The 20,831-nt window shown below is 36.3% G+C and overlaps 1 protein-coding gene across 5 annotated transcripts in view; it reads left to right on the plus strand.

Annotated features, from left to right (window-relative positions):
- The window catches only part of LOC116301001 (histamine H2 receptor), a 51,124-nt gene that overhangs the window by 5,844 nt on the left and 24,449 nt on the right, over positions 1-20,831 (plus strand). For 2 of the 5 annotated variants that reach the window (XM_031709990.2, XM_031709992.2), the window contains exons 1-2: positions 8,109-8,320; positions 8,559-8,607. The gene's annotated coding sequence lies outside the window, so the exon portion shown is untranslated. Of the gene's footprint in view, positions 1-8,108; positions 8,321-8,558; positions 8,608-20,831 lie in introns of those variants that run through there. The other 3 variants (XM_031709991.2, XM_031709993.2, XM_089032336.1) reach the window with 2 other exon arrangements.

The following is a 20,831-nucleotide window of genomic DNA, read 5'->3' on the forward strand; positions in this document are numbered from 1 at the left end:
AAATTTGTTTGTAAATCTTCATGTATATTATTATTGAGTAATCATATGTTTTCTTGTTCAATTTGGAATTGATTTTCGTGTTTTTCAAAGGACTCAATAGTTTTTCTTTGAAAAAACCCACTCTTGCAAATTAATTCCAAATCTATACTAACTCGTCTTGGAATGTTTTTCCATTACAGAAACCACGTGTCTCAAATGTCAAAGCTAAGCTAAGCAAGGTACAAAATCTATCGAAAATTTTAGTTAAGCATAGTGCAGTAAGGCAAGGCCGTTCCTATGGAATGGAATATGTTGGGTAGCTAGGCGGAAGTCTCTCTGGCGTTTTACATCTAAGAAGTAAATAAGTTATACAAAGGAGTTTATTTATTGCTTCTTAGGGAATCAAGGGTTTAGTTGCAATAATGCACTTTCCTCTCACCTCTGGGATATTCGATTTCCAGACAAAAGGCATCACATGTTAGCAAAGACTTTGTTTGGTCTCTCTTCCGGGTTCAGATTTTTAACACCCTAAACTCCAAATTCGATCTACGAGATTATAGCCGCGTCCTGACTTGGCCGGGACGTTGTTCTAGAGTCACAATAGCCGCAGGCTAGAGTAAAATCTGAAGGCTTTTTTTTAAATACAAAAGCCATTTTCATTCCTATTGTTACCAGCCCTGTAGATTCTAGCGGCCTGTAGTTCTCACCCTTACGAAGGAAAAGAGAAAAAACCTCTGCTAGAAGAGACTTCAATATATTAAAATCACTGTAAAACAAACTACCGCAAATCTCTATACACGTGACAGATCAAGGTCCGCAAGAACAGGAACCTTTAACATAGTCAAATATAAACAACGAGAATTCTCGTCCATATGCATGAAGTCTTTCATTTGCCGATCTATTTGTATAAGAAATTGGTCTCTTGATGAGTGACTCTCAACGTTTCCTATTGGTGGTTTTGAAAAACTGTGAAAATTGAATTAAGATTATCGCGCCTGATGTTATTCGAGACAGGGTTTTGAGGAACTTGCAAATGAATTTATTTGTCTCTTCTTCGATTGTTAAGTTGGCAGGAATATCCTAGAACTGAAATCTGATTATCTGAGGTAATAGTTGTTTGAATATATGAATGACAGCCGTAAAGAAAGTACAAAAAGAAAGAAAGAAAGAACTTGAGAGGGGGGGGAGAGGCTGCCGCTAGAGATATCTTCGCTTGCCAGTTAAACATTTTAGCTTATACTTTTCAATCAGAATGCTATTATCTAATTATCAGCAGCATTATACCAAAAGCCTTAGCTTGTCAGTGAGTAGCGTTTTACAGCCAAACGACCGCGGAAATAATTGCGCAATAATATATTTATAAACCATGAAGCTAGCCATAAACGTGTTAGTAAGACTCAAACTCTTAATTGGCACGTGTATGGTTAAATAAAGTATGTCAATTTTTTAATGGTATAAATTTATCTTTATTATCACAATCTTAGTCGGTTTTCTACCTTGAGAATTTTTTAAGTGCTTTTTGCGGGTTTTGGCTTTTGAAATATGACGTACAAATTGGGATAACTATTGTTTCGGACTCAAGTCTCGTGTTTTCGAATGAAACTAGCTAGTCTGTCGAGAGAAAAAAAGAAAAGCAGTCTGCCTGTCAAAGTTGTTCCAATATCTTAAGTGCTGCAGTGACACGTGCGTTTATGTACGTGTGTTTCTTGTCATGATCACGAGCCTTTTTGAAGGCAGGTGTATATATTGTATATTTTATCTTAGATTAATACTTATATTTGCATTTATATATAACTTTTATATCAAAAGGATACGTAAAGGGATGAATTGATAAAGTATGTATGTATGTATGTAATATCCATTCCGAGACATTAACACTATTGCCAACTTAAAAAGATAGCTCAGCATTACTTTACAGATAATCTGGGAATAGTACGATATACTGAGTCCAAAGGATATCCCTTCATCCCCGGAAATTAAAGTTCCTATAGATAGAACGTTATAAGGTTTAATACTTAGGGCAAAGTTCGTATTAAGAAAATATACATTTCATCGCCAGTATAATTCAAGAAATTTACAAAATTTAAATATGCTAAGGAAATTAGCACTTCACGTCTGTTATTCTAAACGTTTTTCTCCAATGATTCACAAGCTGCTTATAACTGAAGATATTCAGAGAGGAGAGAGGGGAATGGGCTCTATCAAACCTGTAACGTCAATCATAGTTCTGCTGCATACTTTCATTGGAATCTAGGCGCGCAATGCATCGTCTGTCAGAGCGAAAAATTATTATTATCAATTATCAATTATTAATACCTTTTCTAATTATCTCTTGTCAAAACGAAATATTTTTCAACAACAATCAACAACGAATAATACTATTTCTAAAAGATATTTGGTAAAACTTTCGCGAGCACAAGCTTTTTTTTATTATTTTCGACTAACAACTGTTGTTTATCGAGCTGAAAACCTGAAACTAGGAAATATAGGACTTTGAATAAAAAGTTTGTAGATTGGCTAATTTCTTCTGGCTGAGAGAAGCGAGATCACCTGGTTGTAAATGATCACAATATTTGCCTGTTGACATGTGCTAACATAGACATTATGTCCCCAGTATCTTTAATTATCGGATTTTCTAATTGCATTTTTGTTTTGTGTTGTCTTGAGTCGTATTCTGGTTTGACTCAATCATCGTGTAACGTACTAACTTAGTGCATAGAATCATTTTCAATTTCAAAAGGCTCTTTTTATGTGCTGTCATTTTTTATTCAACAACTGTAAGATAGACTTCTGTCCCCTGGAGAACTGATTCCATTTAGCATATGAGTGATAAGCTCGATAGATCGTTCGCTTCAAACCAACCACGTTTCTTATGTCTAGATATGCTTTTTGAAGCTACCGCTAGAAGCCAAAGCTAATCAGCAAGGAGTGACCCTGGGGTAACAATACTTTGACATCTCCCAAAACATCGTAATTTCCCCGTTCGTACTTTTCTTGGTCTAACAACCGCCCCAGGCGATGGAAAAATAATGACTAAATTAAACACATAATTGACAATGGAAAGAAAAATTAACGATGGTAATCGTTAGATGCCTAAGGTGAAATAGCTTTATGTACTGTAAATTACTACTTTGGATGCATTTCCGTAAGAACAGTACTGAAATATGCCGCGCTTATTCGTATTAAGGGTATCCATGAAAATGTTCTTATGCGGCAACAGTAACTAGGCCTCTTATTGGAGGAAATTGGCGCAAAACAATAGGAAGCCATTTCAGTGTCACATGATATCGTTATATGCTGTGTACGTGCAGTAAGTCAGCTCCGAGCTTTCCCCATGCAACTCACACAAAACCTGCGATTATCCGCTCCCATTGAAATTTTGATGAAATAAAAGGGGAAACACAAGATGCAAAGTGTTGTGAATTTTTCTATGCAAAAGGAATAAAAATGGAATAAAACTGAAATAAAACATGAAAACATCCAAAAATCCAAGACGATGACATCATGGCAGAAGAATTTCATTTTTTTCTTTGTCATCTAGTAGAGACGTTTTGTCTGTAGTTTATTTTAAGACATCTTGAGATTATCATAAACAAGGTAGTTTACACTTCGATCTATATTTGTTACAAAACAAAGCTGTTTTTCTCCTAGAAAATTCGCTTGCCGATAACAAAACATTATTAGCAACGAAGATAAGACTTTCAGTTAATCGTTTCGTTTAGTGTTACATTCATTAAGATTGTTTGACCTCAACATACGAGGTTATCTGTTCGTTATATAACCACTTAGCGATCCTACAAAAATAACATTATCTTAAGAGATTGTTTTGCTTTTTTATCATCTTCATCGCGAAGAACTCGGCTATCTGTTGAGTAAATAGTTACTTAAAATCCCACCGAGAATACAATTTTTCTGATTTTTAAAAGTTAAACTTGACCTACTGAGGTTATCTTGTGCACATGTGTGCGTCTACAAGAACTTTTCTTTTTGAAAACGTTTTGCATCCTATGTAAAATGTTTAAAATATATAGACTAAAAGAGGATCAATTATTCAGTTCTAAGTCGTCTTTGCCACTTTGAAATTAATAACTGTTCGTTTCTGTGTTTTTTCCTATTAGTGACGTCATTCATTTTGTCACTTTTCGTTCAACGTTATGACGTTAGGCGTGGTAGGGTTGGGCTAGTACAAAAGACTAGACGTTAAGCTAACCTCAAAAGAATTCCAGGTTATTTTCGTCCAATAAATTACAAATGATACATTAATAGGGTTCTAAATCTAGTCAAGATAATACTATTTTTAGAGTCATTTTGAATTGGAAAACCTGCCGTATTTTATTTAGGAAATGATACGGTGTTTGGACATCATCAGTTTTATTACAATAGAAAAAAGAAAAAAAACTCATCACACACGTACAAATTGAATAATTATAGTTTGATATTTTAGCATGTGATTTGTGAAAAAAAAACCTGAATCTTTTTAGTTCTTTTCAAAATATTTGTTCTACTAATAATGTTTGTTAATTGGCTGTTACTGCGTTTCAAAGATAAGAAAGTCGAATATTATCACGAAAATCATGTATATAACTATTTTCTTCTCTTGTCAATGAAATTTCTGTCACGAAATAAATTTTACAAAACATTTTTCACTATGTCGCGCCTTGGCAATGTAACAAAATGTTATCGAATGTAAGTTAAGTGGTTGACTTGGTTTGAATGCAAAGATTCAAAATGCCGTCATCAATCCAAGATGGCGGCTAGTTGGATTGGAATATGAGAAGTAACATTACGCAGCAGACACTGAGAAACATTAGAGGCAACATAGCGCGCGGCATCATTCCAATATGGCGTCGTCCTTTGAGCCACGCTTGCTATACAAAGACGTCTGGCCAGCGGTTTTCATTTTAGAGCAACCTCATTAAAAAAAAATATATTGTGTGCGATCAGTGGCATCCATGTTTACAGGATGGAATTTGTCGCGCGCGATGTTGCAGAAGTAAAGCATGCTTCAACTCCCAAGATAAATTCTGCAACGATCCTGTTGCGCGCAATGTTGTGTGCAATGTTGCACCGTGTACGTGTCTTCACCTTTAAAGCTACGGATATGCGGTGCAACATTGCGCGCAAGCAATGTTTCAGGCAATCGATGTTACGAGCTATGACACACGATTCAATTTGCTGCACGAGATGTTGCGCCACGTTGTCTGCTTCGCCTTTATTCCTGACCTTTTCCTATTACAAATTATGACACATAAATTTCTTTAGCATTCGTCTGCTTATATCCTGTGTAGTTTTACACTATGTTTTTCCTTTTAATCTCTCATGTTTTGAATATGTAACACCAAATTTAAAAAAGGACATGAGCTCGCCACTCTGACTGAGTAAAACATTGAATATCTTTTGAATATCCGTTAATGACTATGCTATCTTACTCAAACCTTTGAAATACCGAATATCAATCTTACCTACACGGACGTAAGTACGCTTTACGTGGGATGGTTTCCTACATCATCATATCGGTTGTTATTTCCGGATTATTGTGAGCGTTTTGTTCAACTTAACGTTCAACGCATTTTAGGAAATTCAACAATCGGTTCTTTTAATGTTTGTCTATCTTTAGCTTGGTGCACGCGAAGCTCCGCAAGGCTAGTTCTTAGTATAGTGCGTATGCTACTCTCGGATTATACTAAAAAATTTGTATGTGTTTCTTCGGGGTTCATACCCCATCAATGAGGAAATCGGAAATTATTTCCCCAAAAAATTGCTTAATGGAACAGGAACTCTAACGGGGGAATCTCATTGCAGTCCTTTTTATCCTTTCAGTATCATTTGTTTTATCGACTCTCATTTGGTCGTCATTGATTGTCGCCCATCTTCTTTAATTTCGTCCACATCGATGCTCTAATGCCGGGAGGTCTTTGCTTCGTATCTTTTTGATTAAAATTCTTTGCGTAGGAAGGTGTCGGGAGCTGTAATTTCACGCCGAAAGCTAGATGAGTAATTTATTACCAACTGCGGGCTCTCCTCAGTAGCAAGCCAAACTCAATCAATGGATTTGTTGTGTTTGAATCTTCCCTGAGGCCACATCAGTGACATTCAAATCGAGATCGAACCCAGAGATCCTTTTCACTTATTTTTATTTACTCAACTGGAGTCAGTGACTTAGAAGCGAAAAAAGAGAGATTGCTATTGTTCTCTACAAACAAAAAAACTTTTGTCTAAGATCCGAAAGCTCGGAAATAATATGTAGATAAAACATCAATTGATTCAGTTTAAAAGACGCGTTATTTCTTTGCATTTCCGAGTATTAGGCTTTTAAAAGCAAATTTTAAGAATAGTGTGAAAGCTTACCTCTATTTTAAAATTTCCATTATAATTCGTACTGAAGTGTTTCTATATTTCAATTGTAAATCATTGGCTCTTATAATTTCCATAATTATATCCTTGTAATAATTCTTTTATTTCTATTAATGTGTGTTAATAATAAAAAAAAAAAAAGGTTCAAAGTTCTTAGTTGTAAATATGCGTTCTTCAAAAGAACGTGTATGTGCACCAGGGTTTCGGAGACGGCAAAGGCGATAGGCAATAGGCAATAGGCAATAGGCAACAGGCAATAGGCAACAGGCAACAGGCAATAGACAACAAGCAACAGGCAATAGGCAATAGGCAACGGGCATTAGGAGAAAGGAGATAGGTCATTCCAAGATAAAAAAACTGATCTGAAATGGCTTGTGTTTCTGCTTCTTATTCTCGTCAAGAGTGTTCAGATATTCAATGTCGTTTGTAGTAAAAAAAACATCTTAAAGGCCCAGATTATTCGTGTTTAGGTATATGCAAATTAATTCCTTTAGATATTGGAATGATCGCCTATCTCATCAATTTTGGTTCCGACGTTTTTTGGAAATAGGTGTATTATACGTCTGTGTGTGTATATATACTTATATATATCGAGTATATGTGAACATATAGTTAATTTAATATTTATTTATTTCCATTTTTATTTACAGTTGTTATTAATTAATTAACTACAAAATATGGCTGGAGGCTAAACAAATAGTTTATAAATATTTAACTTAATCTTATACTTGGCCCATGCATAATCTATAAATTTATGTTAAGATTGAGCAAACAAAACAACGCATTATGATTATTATTCTGATCAGAACTATGACTCAAAAGGTGCTTGCTGTGGGTGTCCATAGAATTGGGGATCGTTAACGAGGTGTTATACTCTTGCTCCGCGTTAATAATAATATCCTCCAGTTATCGATGACGCGAGGTTAGTGTCAGTAAGAACGTTTTTCCCTTTGCTTCTTGTAAAAGACTCAAATTGTAGGTTTGCATATCAATGGGAGTAATTTACGATGGGCCGTTTACCGATTATTTGTGGTTTTTGGAAAAAATAATTAAGAAGAAAGACATGATGGTCGGAGAACCTTGTTTTGGACTTTGCTATTGAAAAAAGACCTTATTAAAAGGTAAAAACTTATCTCCCTTTTCTACTTCATCCAAGGAACTCAAACGTTATGATGACTTCATGTCAAAATGATCTAATATTCTACTAATATATCACTTTGCGAAAACACAAAAATGGTATCGCTAGCTCTGTTGCCAATAACGCCCTTTTCCGATGCAATAACTCGAATTTTTTAAATGGAATTCGATCGTTATCAGGCTCAAGTACAGCGAATTGTCCATGCTATCGAAGCGTGCCATAGACCTTATAAAAATGATTTTTATTAATTTCTGTTGTACAATCTATAAAAAAATACCACAAATAACAAAAGCCACTTCCAGTTAAAGAATAAAAAGCATCTAACTTCATTTAAGTTAAATATTCCTACTGTTATTCCATAGTCAAGTCAAAGACTACTGGTGCAAGCTGCTTAGCAACTCAGATATAAGATATTCCGTATGTCAAATTAAAGTGTAAACTTAGAACATCTACAATCTCCAAGTGGGTTGATTAAATTCACCTAGCCTTCATGCGTGATCGGCTCGGCAAATAGTCTTGCAATGACTCGCTAATTGACTGGGATGGATTGTTTAATTATAGCATAGTTATCTCAACATCTTGTGGGGAATTTTGGTTCTGTTTTGTTAAATGGCCCGCCACTGATCGCGAGTTTGTCAGACTGTCATATCACAAGGTTACGTCCACAAATGAGATCAGAGAGCGGCGTCGAGAAGCCTTTGCAATACACGTACTTCAAAATTTATAAACATATTTTGTGTTCGCCAAGCTAAGCTGATCGGCGAGCCTTCGTACGTCAACGCTTGTGCTTCAAGCGGGCTGTGTTTGCTTTTCAAGATCTACAAGCGTCAAACTGTTTCATCTTATACGGTAACTTCATAGTTCTAAATGCATGGTCGAATAGTCTAAGAGTCTAACGGATGCCACATTTTCAACCCCTTTCATTCGCGATCTGCGTGCCCACGGTTTTAACAAACTCGCCGCCCAATGTTTCCCTCGAGAAGTCTCCAAAGTTTAGCCCATTAGAATCGATCATTATTCTAAGTTTTCGTGTTGATACGAGAAGCTAAGAAACCCAACAAAAGTGACCGGGTTTGCTTTTTTTCAGCAGTGCAAGTTTTTCTCCAAGAAAATCAAGGATAAAAAGAGCAGTTGAGGTGAGCACTTTATTTTTACGATCTCTCTTCAATGTGATTATTTCAAGAAATTATTTTCGGTCCAGCCACCCGGAGTCAGACTGTCTTGACTCCTTAAGCTTAAGGCCCAAAATATTTCGAGCCAAAGATATAAATGAAGAAGTAAATCTACTTAAAGGTGTACGAACACCAATCCCTGATAAAATATCGCTGTTTATGCGCAAACTGATCAGCTTAGTAAACTCTTGATTCGAAGCGGCAAATACGGACCATTAAGTTTTCATCGTGAAAAAATCTTCTTCCTATGTGCGATATCTTACATTCTTTTGATTGAACATCACACTCCTTAAGCCATCAAAAACCATCTTGAACTCTTGTCCAAGAAATGCAAAGAGAGCTTTCGTAAAGCGATTTCCTTATTAATATATGCACATTGTAAAAGGAGGTCTCTTATTTCGTAGGTACTTTCAGAAATGACTTAGATAACAGGCGATAGTCTATTTTCTTCGCTCGTCCTCTATCGCCTTTTCAGATAATGTTTACCACAAATGAGCTCTTACTAAGTTAACCAAACGCATTCTTTTAGTTCCGGAATTTTAGCCGTTTTATCAGATAGACTTTTAGTAGCCCATTGGCACCATGTTCAATGCGCAAAGACAATATAACTAAGTGTTAATCGGCGCAAACGTCCGGATCTGAAACCATACAGTAAGATGTTTAGTAGAAATATAAATAAATATCTTGGGATTGAAAATAAAATGGAAAGGAATACGGCAAGGGATAGAATTCTATTTAGTATAAGAAAGTTATTCGGGGTTTCTTAATCCGTGTTTAACTGATCTCGACCGACTTTTGTCGACAGACAGAAAAACAAAACACTCAAAAAGTCATGCAAAATTAATATTTCAAACACGTTATTTTTGAATGAGGCGTCTTGTATTAATTTATCTGTACTTCTATCACAAATGGTTTCTAAGATGTGGCGCTCTTGTGGTGTATTTTGGCTAAGGAGTTCAAATTAATCAAGAAAATGTTAGATATGAGATACAAAAAACTGTCATTCGCAGTCTTGGTGGGTAGGTGCGCGCGCTATATGGTCACGCTCTCTGTCAACCTTATCTGCACCCTGATTCAACTCTTGTGCCCCATAATGAACCCACGAGATAAGAATGACTCTTAAACACAAAACATATTCAAGAAAACGCATAAACAACATTAATAATAAAAGGATACAGCTACTAGAAATAAAAAGAGTCAAAATAAATGACATTACTAAACCTAAAAAAACAACAATTTTAATAACTTTTCTTCAAAATTGAATTCCTAATGGAAAAATTCCTGGGTTTTTTATGTGTTTTTATTGATCAACGCAGACTAAATTAAAGTGTTATTTATAACAAAAATATCAGTATAACATTTGTCAAACAAATCCCAACTTATTAACAAGACAAGCTTTTAGTGAGTTCTATTTTGACCGACTGAGAGCCGGCGAGCCGGAAGACCAAGCGTTTTAGCTGTGAATAAACCATTACTTCTTCCTACGACTTTTAATCTGTAATTAGGATAAAAAACTGAAGCTTGAAAGAAAAGTAGATAACATTTTTCGATGTTCTTAGACTTTAGCGTATTAAAACAAAACATTAGCGTGTAATCAGATTTTAGGTTGTCGAAAGAGTTACGCGCCGATGCTAAAAATATTGCAATATGCTTGTCAATCTTTTTTCCAAACTCCCAAACTAAGCTAAAATATTTATGTTCTATTTTGTTATTAAGTTTATTTTTGTTTAGAAATTGATTAGTTAAGGAAAACTTCCAGAATAGTAATAGCTTTTTCTTAAACCCTTAATTTAGCGAAGAAAAAAATGTTTTAAATCTTTATGGAAGAAAGTAAAATAATGTAAGCTTGACAGACAAAACTAAAGTTAAGATTTATAAGTATAACTGACTGTTTTTTTCTGTTCATCCTGTCATTTTCTTGTGTTAACACAAATATTGCTCACTAATTCATAAGGAGTAATCCAAATTTATTCATGTTTATTTTAAAAGTTCTAGACAATTGATCATGCCTTTTTTTTTTGTGCCATGTCAACCAATGGCTGAATTTCAATTTGATAATCGGTAATCCTTAACCTTTAAACAGAGGTCCAAAAAACACAGAATCTTATCGAGGCCCGAACTTGTGAGCATGAAACGAGCGAACACATAGAAACTGCATCGTTATGATAAGGAACAAAGCTTGCGAAACCATTTTTTCACTATTACAATTGGTTCGACGCACTGATTTTAACATGTACTTCGATCTGAGTAGCTCGGAATCGGTGAGCTTCGCAATACGTAAGTATAACGAACTAAAATTATTGAGGGTACTGACAGATATTTCCAAAAACCACACCGTCTTTCAGTCATTTTCTTTTGCCTTTTTTTCTCGATGGTGAAGTGTCGTCGGGTATTAATTGGTTTATAGTTAATCCCGATTAAAGTCAACACTTGTTTGAAAAGCGTTTTCTTTAAGCCTTTGAATTGTCAAAAAAGAGACAATAAGAGATCTAGTAGTCTAGAGTGAATAAGAGGAGAAGTCTGAGGCATGAGAAAGATGGACATTGAGTAGTTGAGACGAACTGGCCTTGATATAAACGCCTTGAAAATTGACAGCTAAGACTAAAACTGCCGAGGTTCACCACGCGAGAACCACTTTCACGTTTAGACTCATTTAGAAGAGCAGTACTTGTACAATTTATACTATAAAACGTGGCGGGCTTGCTATATAAATATAGGAACAGCTTGTCGAAACCTTCAATACGGACAACGATATCCGCATAAGAGAAAGTATCCGCATTAACACGGCGTCCATTATGCTACATTTTAGGAGTTAAAATAGGTGACCGTAAAAGCCAGGTTTTCGCTGGTTCATTTAACATAGTACATGCATACTGCTAGAGACAAGTTAAACAAGTTTTCATAACAGAACCATATAGCCAGCATGCAGACTTCGTTGGAAGTGACCTCTTAGCTAGGGTGTAATGTTTTCCCATTTCAGACCACGTGTCATTCTCTCGAGAATAGTATTCTTTGTTTGAGTTGTATCCATGTTCATGCGTCTTTTTGCGCGCATCCGTTAAACAAAGAAATGATAATCTAGGGATTGACGCGTCGTCTAAAATGGGAAAACTTTAAGCCCAATGAAAGAGGTGTATTAACCCGCGAGCCATTTCCACTTCCATTTTCAAAAAGAAAATTCCTTACAACTTAGTTTAGACTTTTAGTCGTAGGTTTTTTAGTTTTGGTTATGCTCCTTAAAGCTGACTGTTCTTAATGTGTAAATTTCTGTGTGACTTTACACCTTTTGCTATTCATTAACCGCAAAGGAATATTCATTGAAGTGAAGAAGCATTTTCATTAGAGCGAACAGGCATACATTAAGGCGAACGGAGTCTCAATAGTGCGATAGAACGTTCATTAAGAAATTTAGCATAGAATTTGACAATCATGAATATGTTTGCGTGGGTTCATTAACGTTTTCAAACTTTCATTAGCGTTTTGGTGCAGACAATAAAATACAACACACACTCAATACAGCGTTTTGGACATTTATTTACTTATTGTATGCCTGTTCGCTCTAATGACAATGCTTCTTCGCTTTAATGAATATTCCTTTGCGTTTAATGAACAGCAAAAGGTGTACTAAAGTTAAAAGGTTTAGTCATCTCATAGGACTTAAATCACGCCTACTTGATACCAATTGTTTTAGCTCACTTATTATTTCACACTTATTGTATAGATCAATGTTCTTTCCACCTTGCTTTTGTACATTCTTCTTCATCTTACGTCCTTATAACTCTTTGTATTAATGAGGCGTGAAGAGATGAACGATAATTTGAAGTACTTATTCAATCCACTCGAATGTCTACCCAACTTCAGATGTAGTAATGTCATCAGCAGCTACCAGACTGATGTTGCGAGTAACTTTCATAGCGCAGTTAACTTTTACGTGTGAATACCCTTGTCAGTATAGACTGAACCGCTCAAACCATTCAATACTTTAGTGAATTGTTAGATAAACAACAAGGAAAAAGGCGAAAGAGGGCGGGGCCGATCAGAAAAAGATTCCCTGTCACTTGTTGCCCCGTCTGTTGATGACACATCACCGCTGTCTTCGCATCTACCATCCATCTCCGGTCTCCCAACTCGCCAAGCCTTCTTATTCCCTCGCAATAGAATAATCCGTCTACATCTCTAGCTAAAGATCATTAGGCTTAGCTTCTACTTTAAGATTAACATTTCATTACTCCAGTAATATTTTTTTCAAAGAACGTTTTCGCGGAGCTATTTTAGTTGCGTGTTGGTATGCGAGAGTCGATCCATCTAAATGCCTTCCTCGATTGGTTTTGCTGTTTGATTCAATTACTGGCCTTGCAATAGGTCCATCGCTACTTAGGGCTCAAAACTCCGCATTGAAAAGATTAGCATTACATACTCGCTCTTTATCACGACGCTTAAAGCTAAAACGGATATTTGGGGTTTAGCCAGAAACTTTCACAGCGGATACCGACGGATAGCACCTGGTACTTACTATACTGCAAAACCAATCCGGAATCATAGGAAGGATATATGAACGTACTTAAATTAAGCCACCGTCATACAGGTATTTGGATTCCTATTGACTTAGCACTCAGATAGATTGGATTTTGAGCAATTTTGGCCAGATAGCGGGCGGTTCGTGTGGGGTTTCAAATAAAGAAAGTTTAAAAAAGCCTTCCGTTTGGAATTTAGCATTTAGAACACTAAAAAGTAATCCTAGACACGTTTTTAAGGAGCGTATTTTTTGAAGTAAAATACGCTTTCGGAGAAACAGAAGGCCTCATTATTTGAGCTAATTTTCAAGCACATCTTTATTTGATTAGCAAAGGATTAATATTGAATGATATAATTGTACGTGCACTATTACAAGCCGGCCAGTTAGATAAACCAGCAAGTCACTAGTACCAAGCACTGTGCCTGGAAAAGTCTTACTGGAAAAAAGGTATGGAATCGCGTCACTATTTCAATCGCGTCAGTATTTCAATCTAACATTTACTATTCAATTATAAGGTCTAATAATTTCTGTTGACAATTGCAAATTATAGTTTGGTCAAAACTTTTCAACACTGTCGCTGCTTCGTTCTTATTAAGTTTCGAAGATTCACTTGAAGTGTGTGACGTAAATAGCGTTCGAGTGGCCGGAGTTGAGATGTGTTCTTTGAGTCAAGAGATGACTGTTGAGTAAAACGCGAAGTTTTGCTATAATGACTGATCGCCGAAGAGAAATAGATGTTTACAGGCAATTGTAAACGAATTCGGCCCCGTTATGTACCAGACTATTAAAGGAGAAGGAGCTTAATTACCGTTTACACTTAAATTTACCAATAACCGAGAGTAAGCCTTGAATAAGTGATCGTGCCATAACTGAAAATGCACCATTTTTAGTAAGATCCTAGTGAAGTCATCAATGGAGTCAGTTTTGGTTTGAATTCAGTAATTTTGCCCGTGTGCTAACAGCTGCAACTCAGAGAGGACTTGAATATTTACTTTCGATTTCCCTGATTACTGAAAGTAATCCATGACTTAGATCGTTCCCTAACTGAAGCTTCACCTCTTTTATTCCAGTAAATGTCTATAGTGGGTATTTTGCATTGACAAATTTGGATTGAATAATTGGTTTTGCCCGTGTGCAAACAGCTCAACTCAATACATCATGTTAAATTTACCAACTGAAAATAACCCATGACTTAGTAATCGTTCTCTAACTGAAGCTTCACCTCTTTTATTCCAGTAAATCTAAACTTTGATTTGAATTGGTTTGGCCCGCGTGCCAACAGCTGCAACGTTAACTCAGCGGAATTTATTCATTTTATTTCGACACGATTCTTCTTCCAACGTAAACAATTCTAAACGGTTATGATTAAAACATGTTTAAAATAACAGACAGCTCCTAACGCCGATATCATTGAAACAGTATTGGGGGGGGGGGGGGGGGGGAGGGCACCACTAGTTATTGGTCATAGATTTTACGACAATTTGGCCAAGTTGACAGTAAAAACGATAACATACCTTCATACACTTAAAGTCAATTAGATAAGAGAGTCGATGATTTACAGCAATAGTTTGATGAGGTTAAAAAGTCCAACCACTGTATTATAATTAATTTTTGCTCACGGCTTTTGTTGCCGAAGGAAGCCGAAGATAACAAAGTGAACGTTTCATTAAAAAATCTAGATAAACCCGCCAATAACTACTTTTTCCGGAGTTTTCCTATTTGCAGCAATTGTTTGTCATCGATGACAGTAGCTTACGCAAATGTTAAGTAGATAGCCAATATTTAATTATCTACATAAAGGAAGAGGTGTTTGTAGCGGCCCGTTACCTCACGTATTCTTGATCCACGTAATTATTGATGGTCAAGTGCTTATCTGTGCATGGCAAGGCTGGAACCATAAGTTTATCATATAAAGGAGAACAGATAAGATAACAAAGTTGTCTATACACTGAAAAACACCTTACGTTTATATAAAGGAGAACCAGATAAGATAACAAAGTTGTCTATACACTGAAAAACACCTTACGTTTATATAAAGAGAACAAATAGATAGAAAAAAGTTGACTATACATGTTGCGTCTTGCATGTTTGTTTTGTTTTTTTGTTGTTTTTTTTCTGGGAAACTATTTTTCAAATCTAAAATCAAAGTTATGAATATGTGGTGCACTAGTTTCAATCGCTGAATTTTTCAAGAAAAAAATCGTAAAAAGATCCGTTTGCAACACTTTTGCGTTATGTTGTGTTGTTTATAATACGAGGCTTGTCTTTCTTTGCGTTAGCAGGTGGAAGAAAAAAACTGAAAACCGCCTTTACCCCAAATTTTAGTACGAAACTATGGCGGTTGGCGGCTACTGAGAAGATATCTGAGCTCATCTTTTCCTGCATCATTCAGTGGATGCTATATTAATTGTTTAATTAATGATGACCCGATTAGAGAAATGCCGCATCTCCAAAAGACATGTCCATCATTTCTAGAACTGACACAGCTTTTAATATCAGGAGGCTTTAGTTCAATTAATACAATACTGACCTACATTCCAGGAAGCAAGGCTTCGTAAAACCAGATATTAAAACTGGACTAAAATCTCCATTTGAGTAGAGGACAACATTTTGTCAACACACACTTAGTAGCCGTAAAAATTAATCATGCAAAAAGCAATGATAAGCGACAAAATAAAAAACCAATTCCCGAAACACAGTTATGAAAATAATAGATATATATGGCATAACATAAACGTTCGTGTTTCCGTAATCTAGGAACGCTAAGTATCCGAGCACGTGCGCTCTAAAACTGTGCCATTTCCAGGCAGGAAATTGAGCCAGTGGACATGTAATACAAGATTTTAAAAACATGGAAAGCCGCGAGTATTTTCTTTATATACTATTTTTCTTCGGATTTAATGTGTTATACTTTGATACACCAAGCTGCGTCGAGAGATTTTTTGCATCATTGTTATTATTATAATCCGTTTGTTTCGTGCCAACAAGCACTTGCTGACAAGCGTTATGAGTTTTCAGGCATCGATCGAATTAAGTATCCTCTTTGATGTACCGCTATGCGTAGTGCGTTGGGCTGGAAGTACGTAGTAGCGAGGTATACTTTATAGTTTGTAAAGCTATCAGTTCAATCATCTGTTTCCGTGTAAATAGCTCAGTGTGAAATAATGGTACATTTTGAAGAGATTAACGAGAACCGTTTGTTCCTTGTACACTGATTATTTAAATAAATGGCTATGCATTTTGAATTTGAATGGTACTGATCATGATAAATAATTGGATATAGTGTATAGTGTAGTATCAATTTAACGGTAATCAACTCGAATTGATCGGCTATCTTTTGTGAGACAAATGACTCACGATTAAAAAGACCGTTTACGTGTACCTTAACAAAATCAAAGCTCGACTTCGAAAGGATTGATAAAATGCTGTTCAAATTTTAAACCTTTTGTTTTTCGTTCTTCAATTTTTGGCACTTTGTTAGCAATCATGGTGAGAATGGCCAGGTGTGTTTAGTGGCCCCTTATTTGGACAATATTTTCTTGCGATCTTTTGTCGTACTGTGAGTAAAAACCTGGTAAATAAGGCCCTGTCCACACTATGCCGGATAAATTTGAATCCAAATTTTCACACCGAAACCGATAAAAAAAATTTCCGTCCACACTAATACGGCTAGCCGGCGTTTTCAAATTGTTCCACTCTGGAGACCGTATTCGAAAAAATTCGTTTTCGGATTCGCCCGGACTAGTGTGGACGGTAGGCCTAACCGAATAAATAGAAATTCGGATTCAAATTTATCCAGCATAGTGTGGACGGGGCCTAAATTTAGAAAACACTAGAAAACCTGACATGAAAAAACATGGCATTTCAGTGACCTCGCCAAGGATGCTCCGTTGGGGTTAGAGCTCCTTTCTTAACACTGAATTTTTTCCGTCGTATATGCAGCGTGAAAAAGTATAAGTAAAAAGGTTAGGAAAAACGTAAAGACCTGATTTGCAATACCATGGCATTTGCCATCTTAGTGACCGAGACGATGATGACTTAGATGGGGTTCAGTAGAGCCTCTGTTTTGTGAATACTTTTTTTAATTTTCTTATGTTGTACAGTGTTAAAAGCGATGTAAATAAGGTTGAAAGGTATAGAAATCATTTCTTAAGCCATAGCATTTCTGGGCATTTTAGTGACCGTGTCAAGGATTGCCTCGTTTTACCATTTCTTTTGGCGTAAAAATAAGATTAAACAAACGAAAAGCCCACCATGAAAAGCCCAGCTGTCTTGATATACATAAGTATATGTATGTTTATCGTGCGTCAAATCCTAAAATGACATCTTAAACTAATATAAAAACACTCTCTCGACTTCAATTGTCATTTTAACCATCCATTATAATAGAGTCACTAGGGCTTTTAGAGTTGCATATTGACGTGGGCCGCGAGAATGGAGGTGGTGGGCTAATAGCCCTATATCCTATAACCTTTTTTCTCCTGTTTGACACTGTACTAAACACAGGTTATTTACGAATGATCTCAGCATGACTTGTTCTTTATCTAGATTAGTTTTACTGCCTATATAGGCCTTACCCTACAATTTCCGACATTTAGGGCTTTAGAGTTTGTCGCATACAATATAGAAATTAACTCCAACTAAGGAGCGAACACTGAATTCCATGAAATTGTAGGAGCGAGCGACAATGAAACATAAACAAACCCGAAAAAAATGTGGTAATGTGAGATCTATTTTTTGCCATTGATAACTTTTGTAGACCGCAGAATTCGATAGATTTAAGTACGGTTGATCCGCTACTAACGGCTCAGCTTTCATCTTTACAAAAGGTTGGCGATAACTTAAAGGTCAATACACACACAGCCACGCCCTTCGGATCAAGCGCAAGCTGTCTTGCAGACTCGTATGGTTTCATCCTTCTACACTGAATAGAATTTTCAACGATCTAAAAAATAATAAATGTCAGAGACGTCAAAAATAGGAAAAATATTAAGAAAAATATGGTAGATGTTCGTCCCACGCGTCTCAGTACTAAATTGAGGGGGGAGTTATCATGGTCTAAGCATCTGTTTGAGGTTTGTTACAATAAACACAAAGACATTTTCTTCTTTTAAACCGCTCGAACCACTTGGTGCCAAGGTTGCCCAGGTGCAAACAAAACACAAAACGATAAAAATCTAGTATCTTTGTGCGTTGTGAAGGTTGGAGTCGAATGTTTTCTTATTGACCCACAGAAGAATTCAGTTAAATAAGTCAGAGTTTGTCTATAAAGAGTTTAATAGTGCGAGTCTATGAAGACGTGTGAAGAAGACCTGTGCGCACACTGAACAAGATTGCTACCTGGTCTCAGTGCTATTGGGTGAGACTATTGACTTTACTTGTTTATCATTCAGAATATTCAAGCCTATAGAACTAGAAAGTTTCTATTTATTAGGGCATTTGATCACCAAAAAGATATATACAATAGATATATCTATCGATAGTAAGTGTTCTCATCCACGCGACTCAATATGCCTCAAAAACCGTAGGCTTGATAAGACTAAAAAAATGTTAACTTCCTTTTTTATTTTTGCTGTTTTTCAGTTCTTGAATCAGTAAGCTTTTTAACGTGTTTTTGAGAATCGTTATTATATATCTGACAACGTCACAGAACTCTAACAGTTTATTAACCTGGTCCCAGAGGCCCGACGATTTTTCTCCACGTATATTTTAAGCCGCGAAGCGTTGAGCGAGCTGCGATGCAGCGAGACCGGCGGGTACAGTTTATCCCAGCTTGTTTATAAAATACAGTATAATTTTAGATCAGTTTATTAGATCGGAATGCCTCAGGCTGATTTTAATATATAGTGCACTGATGACCATATAAATTCATAATCAAACTATCTGATAGCTGTCCCCTGTGGTCAGCTGTGACCTGAAGACTTGTCATAAGTACCAGCTATTCTAGTTGGCGTTGATGGAATCGTTTTTTGACGTTTAGTGTTATTAGACGCAGTTAGCTTGACTATTTTTGTCGGGGTCGAGTAAGGAGGTCTTCACCATAGCACATTTTTACATAACACAACTTTGGCATCATCCAAAACGTATGTAATCCCTACGACCGACCATTAAATAGATACCACATTGTTACCAAGCTTTGATTTCTGATTCCAAGATTCCCTTGCATCCATAAACCTCAGACCAACCTTTTTTGTAACTTTTAGTGAAACCTCATTTTTACCAAATTCTTATCCCTGCAATTTCATATTGTTTTTTCACCCTTATCTCAGTTGATTGCCGACCCGATCAAACAACCAAAACACTAACTGGCAGTCCTAATAATTGAGTGTGTTTTAGTTTATCACTATTCGGTAACTTCTCGTAGAGTTTTATAAACGAAATCAAATTGATATGAGGTCGATCTTATTCACCGCTGGGTAAACATTGAAGGTTTTCTTCTCACCACTAATCGGATATCGCGGCATTTATGATCTATCAACATCATACAGGTGTATCTTTTCAATCGTTTGGAGAGTTAAGTGGTCTTTGATGTGAAAATTAGAAAGCGTTTTTCAGTTGGGATGCTTAGTTTTTTAGAACAAAATACGAATTAAATTCTTGACTTTAGAGATACTCGAGTGAGTGAGCATAATGAAGAGACAGACAGACAGACAGACAGACAGACAGACACGAGTACCGCGAGGAGGCTAGTGGTCAACAAGGGGGAAATTGATGATGATGAAGAAGAAGAATGAATGAATGAATAATTGAAAACTTAGTAAATTCAATCTCAATCTGAAAGCGCACCCTTACCACCACCTAACCACCAAGGCGCGGATTTAGCGATAGAAGGACATGTCTCATTCATTCAATTAGTCATTTCATTCATTCGGTAATTGCAGAGTAAGGTTTCGTCTAGGTAGATGTTTAGGCACTTAAAACAAACGTACGTATTTGGCCGCACATTAACCAAGGTTGAACTTATGACTCCTTGGAATCATTGCGGTGACAAGCAACCATTTTTACCACAATACTATTCACCTAACACGAACTTCTTTGGTCCGTACTAAAAACGCCTACTTCTTTATCAAAAGAGCCACATACATTCCCAACTCAAAGTCATGTTTTGGATATGTTTTGGACAGCGAGTATAGCAAGAGTCTTGCAATTATTTAACCGCCCACTATGGAATTTAAAATGAGAAGGCTTATAGATTACTACATCGAAAGCTGATCAATTGATCTTGAAGGAGGCCGACGGTTTAAGCTCATCTGATCACTGCTTAGTTTTAAGAGTATCAAAAACTACTTGGATACAAAAGATTGCGGAACACGCGAATAAGATCAAAGGGAATCAAAGCGGCCAATCTCGTACCCAGAGCCTGCGTTTGCGCAGGCCAGAAGAAACGCAGGCTCTGGGTACGAGATTGAATCAAAGCATGAAACTGTTGGATCCCTTGCGCTTGCTCTAACTGAACACAAAACATACGATTTCCCGCGCTTTTTTCGCGTAACGCCGCGTGATTTTCTGGAACCAACATAGAATTACTTAATTGAACAGAATGTTAGTGGTTAATCGTTTAAAAGTTTGAGAACTATTTCTAAGGGCATTTCTAAAAGTGTCCGATATAACATGATCATAGGGTTACCGGCCAATGTCTAGCACTCCAAAAATACATGAGGCTGTTTAAAAA

This window comes from Actinia tenebrosa, unplaced genomic scaffold (genome assembly GCF_029948245.1).
Source record: "Actinia tenebrosa isolate PJP-AT-01 unplaced genomic scaffold, QUT_ActTen_1.0 PGA_scaffold1__47_contigs__length_23844297, whole genome shotgun sequence".
Lineage (NCBI taxonomy): Eukaryota > Metazoa > Cnidaria > Anthozoa > Actiniaria > Actiniidae > Actinia > Actinia tenebrosa.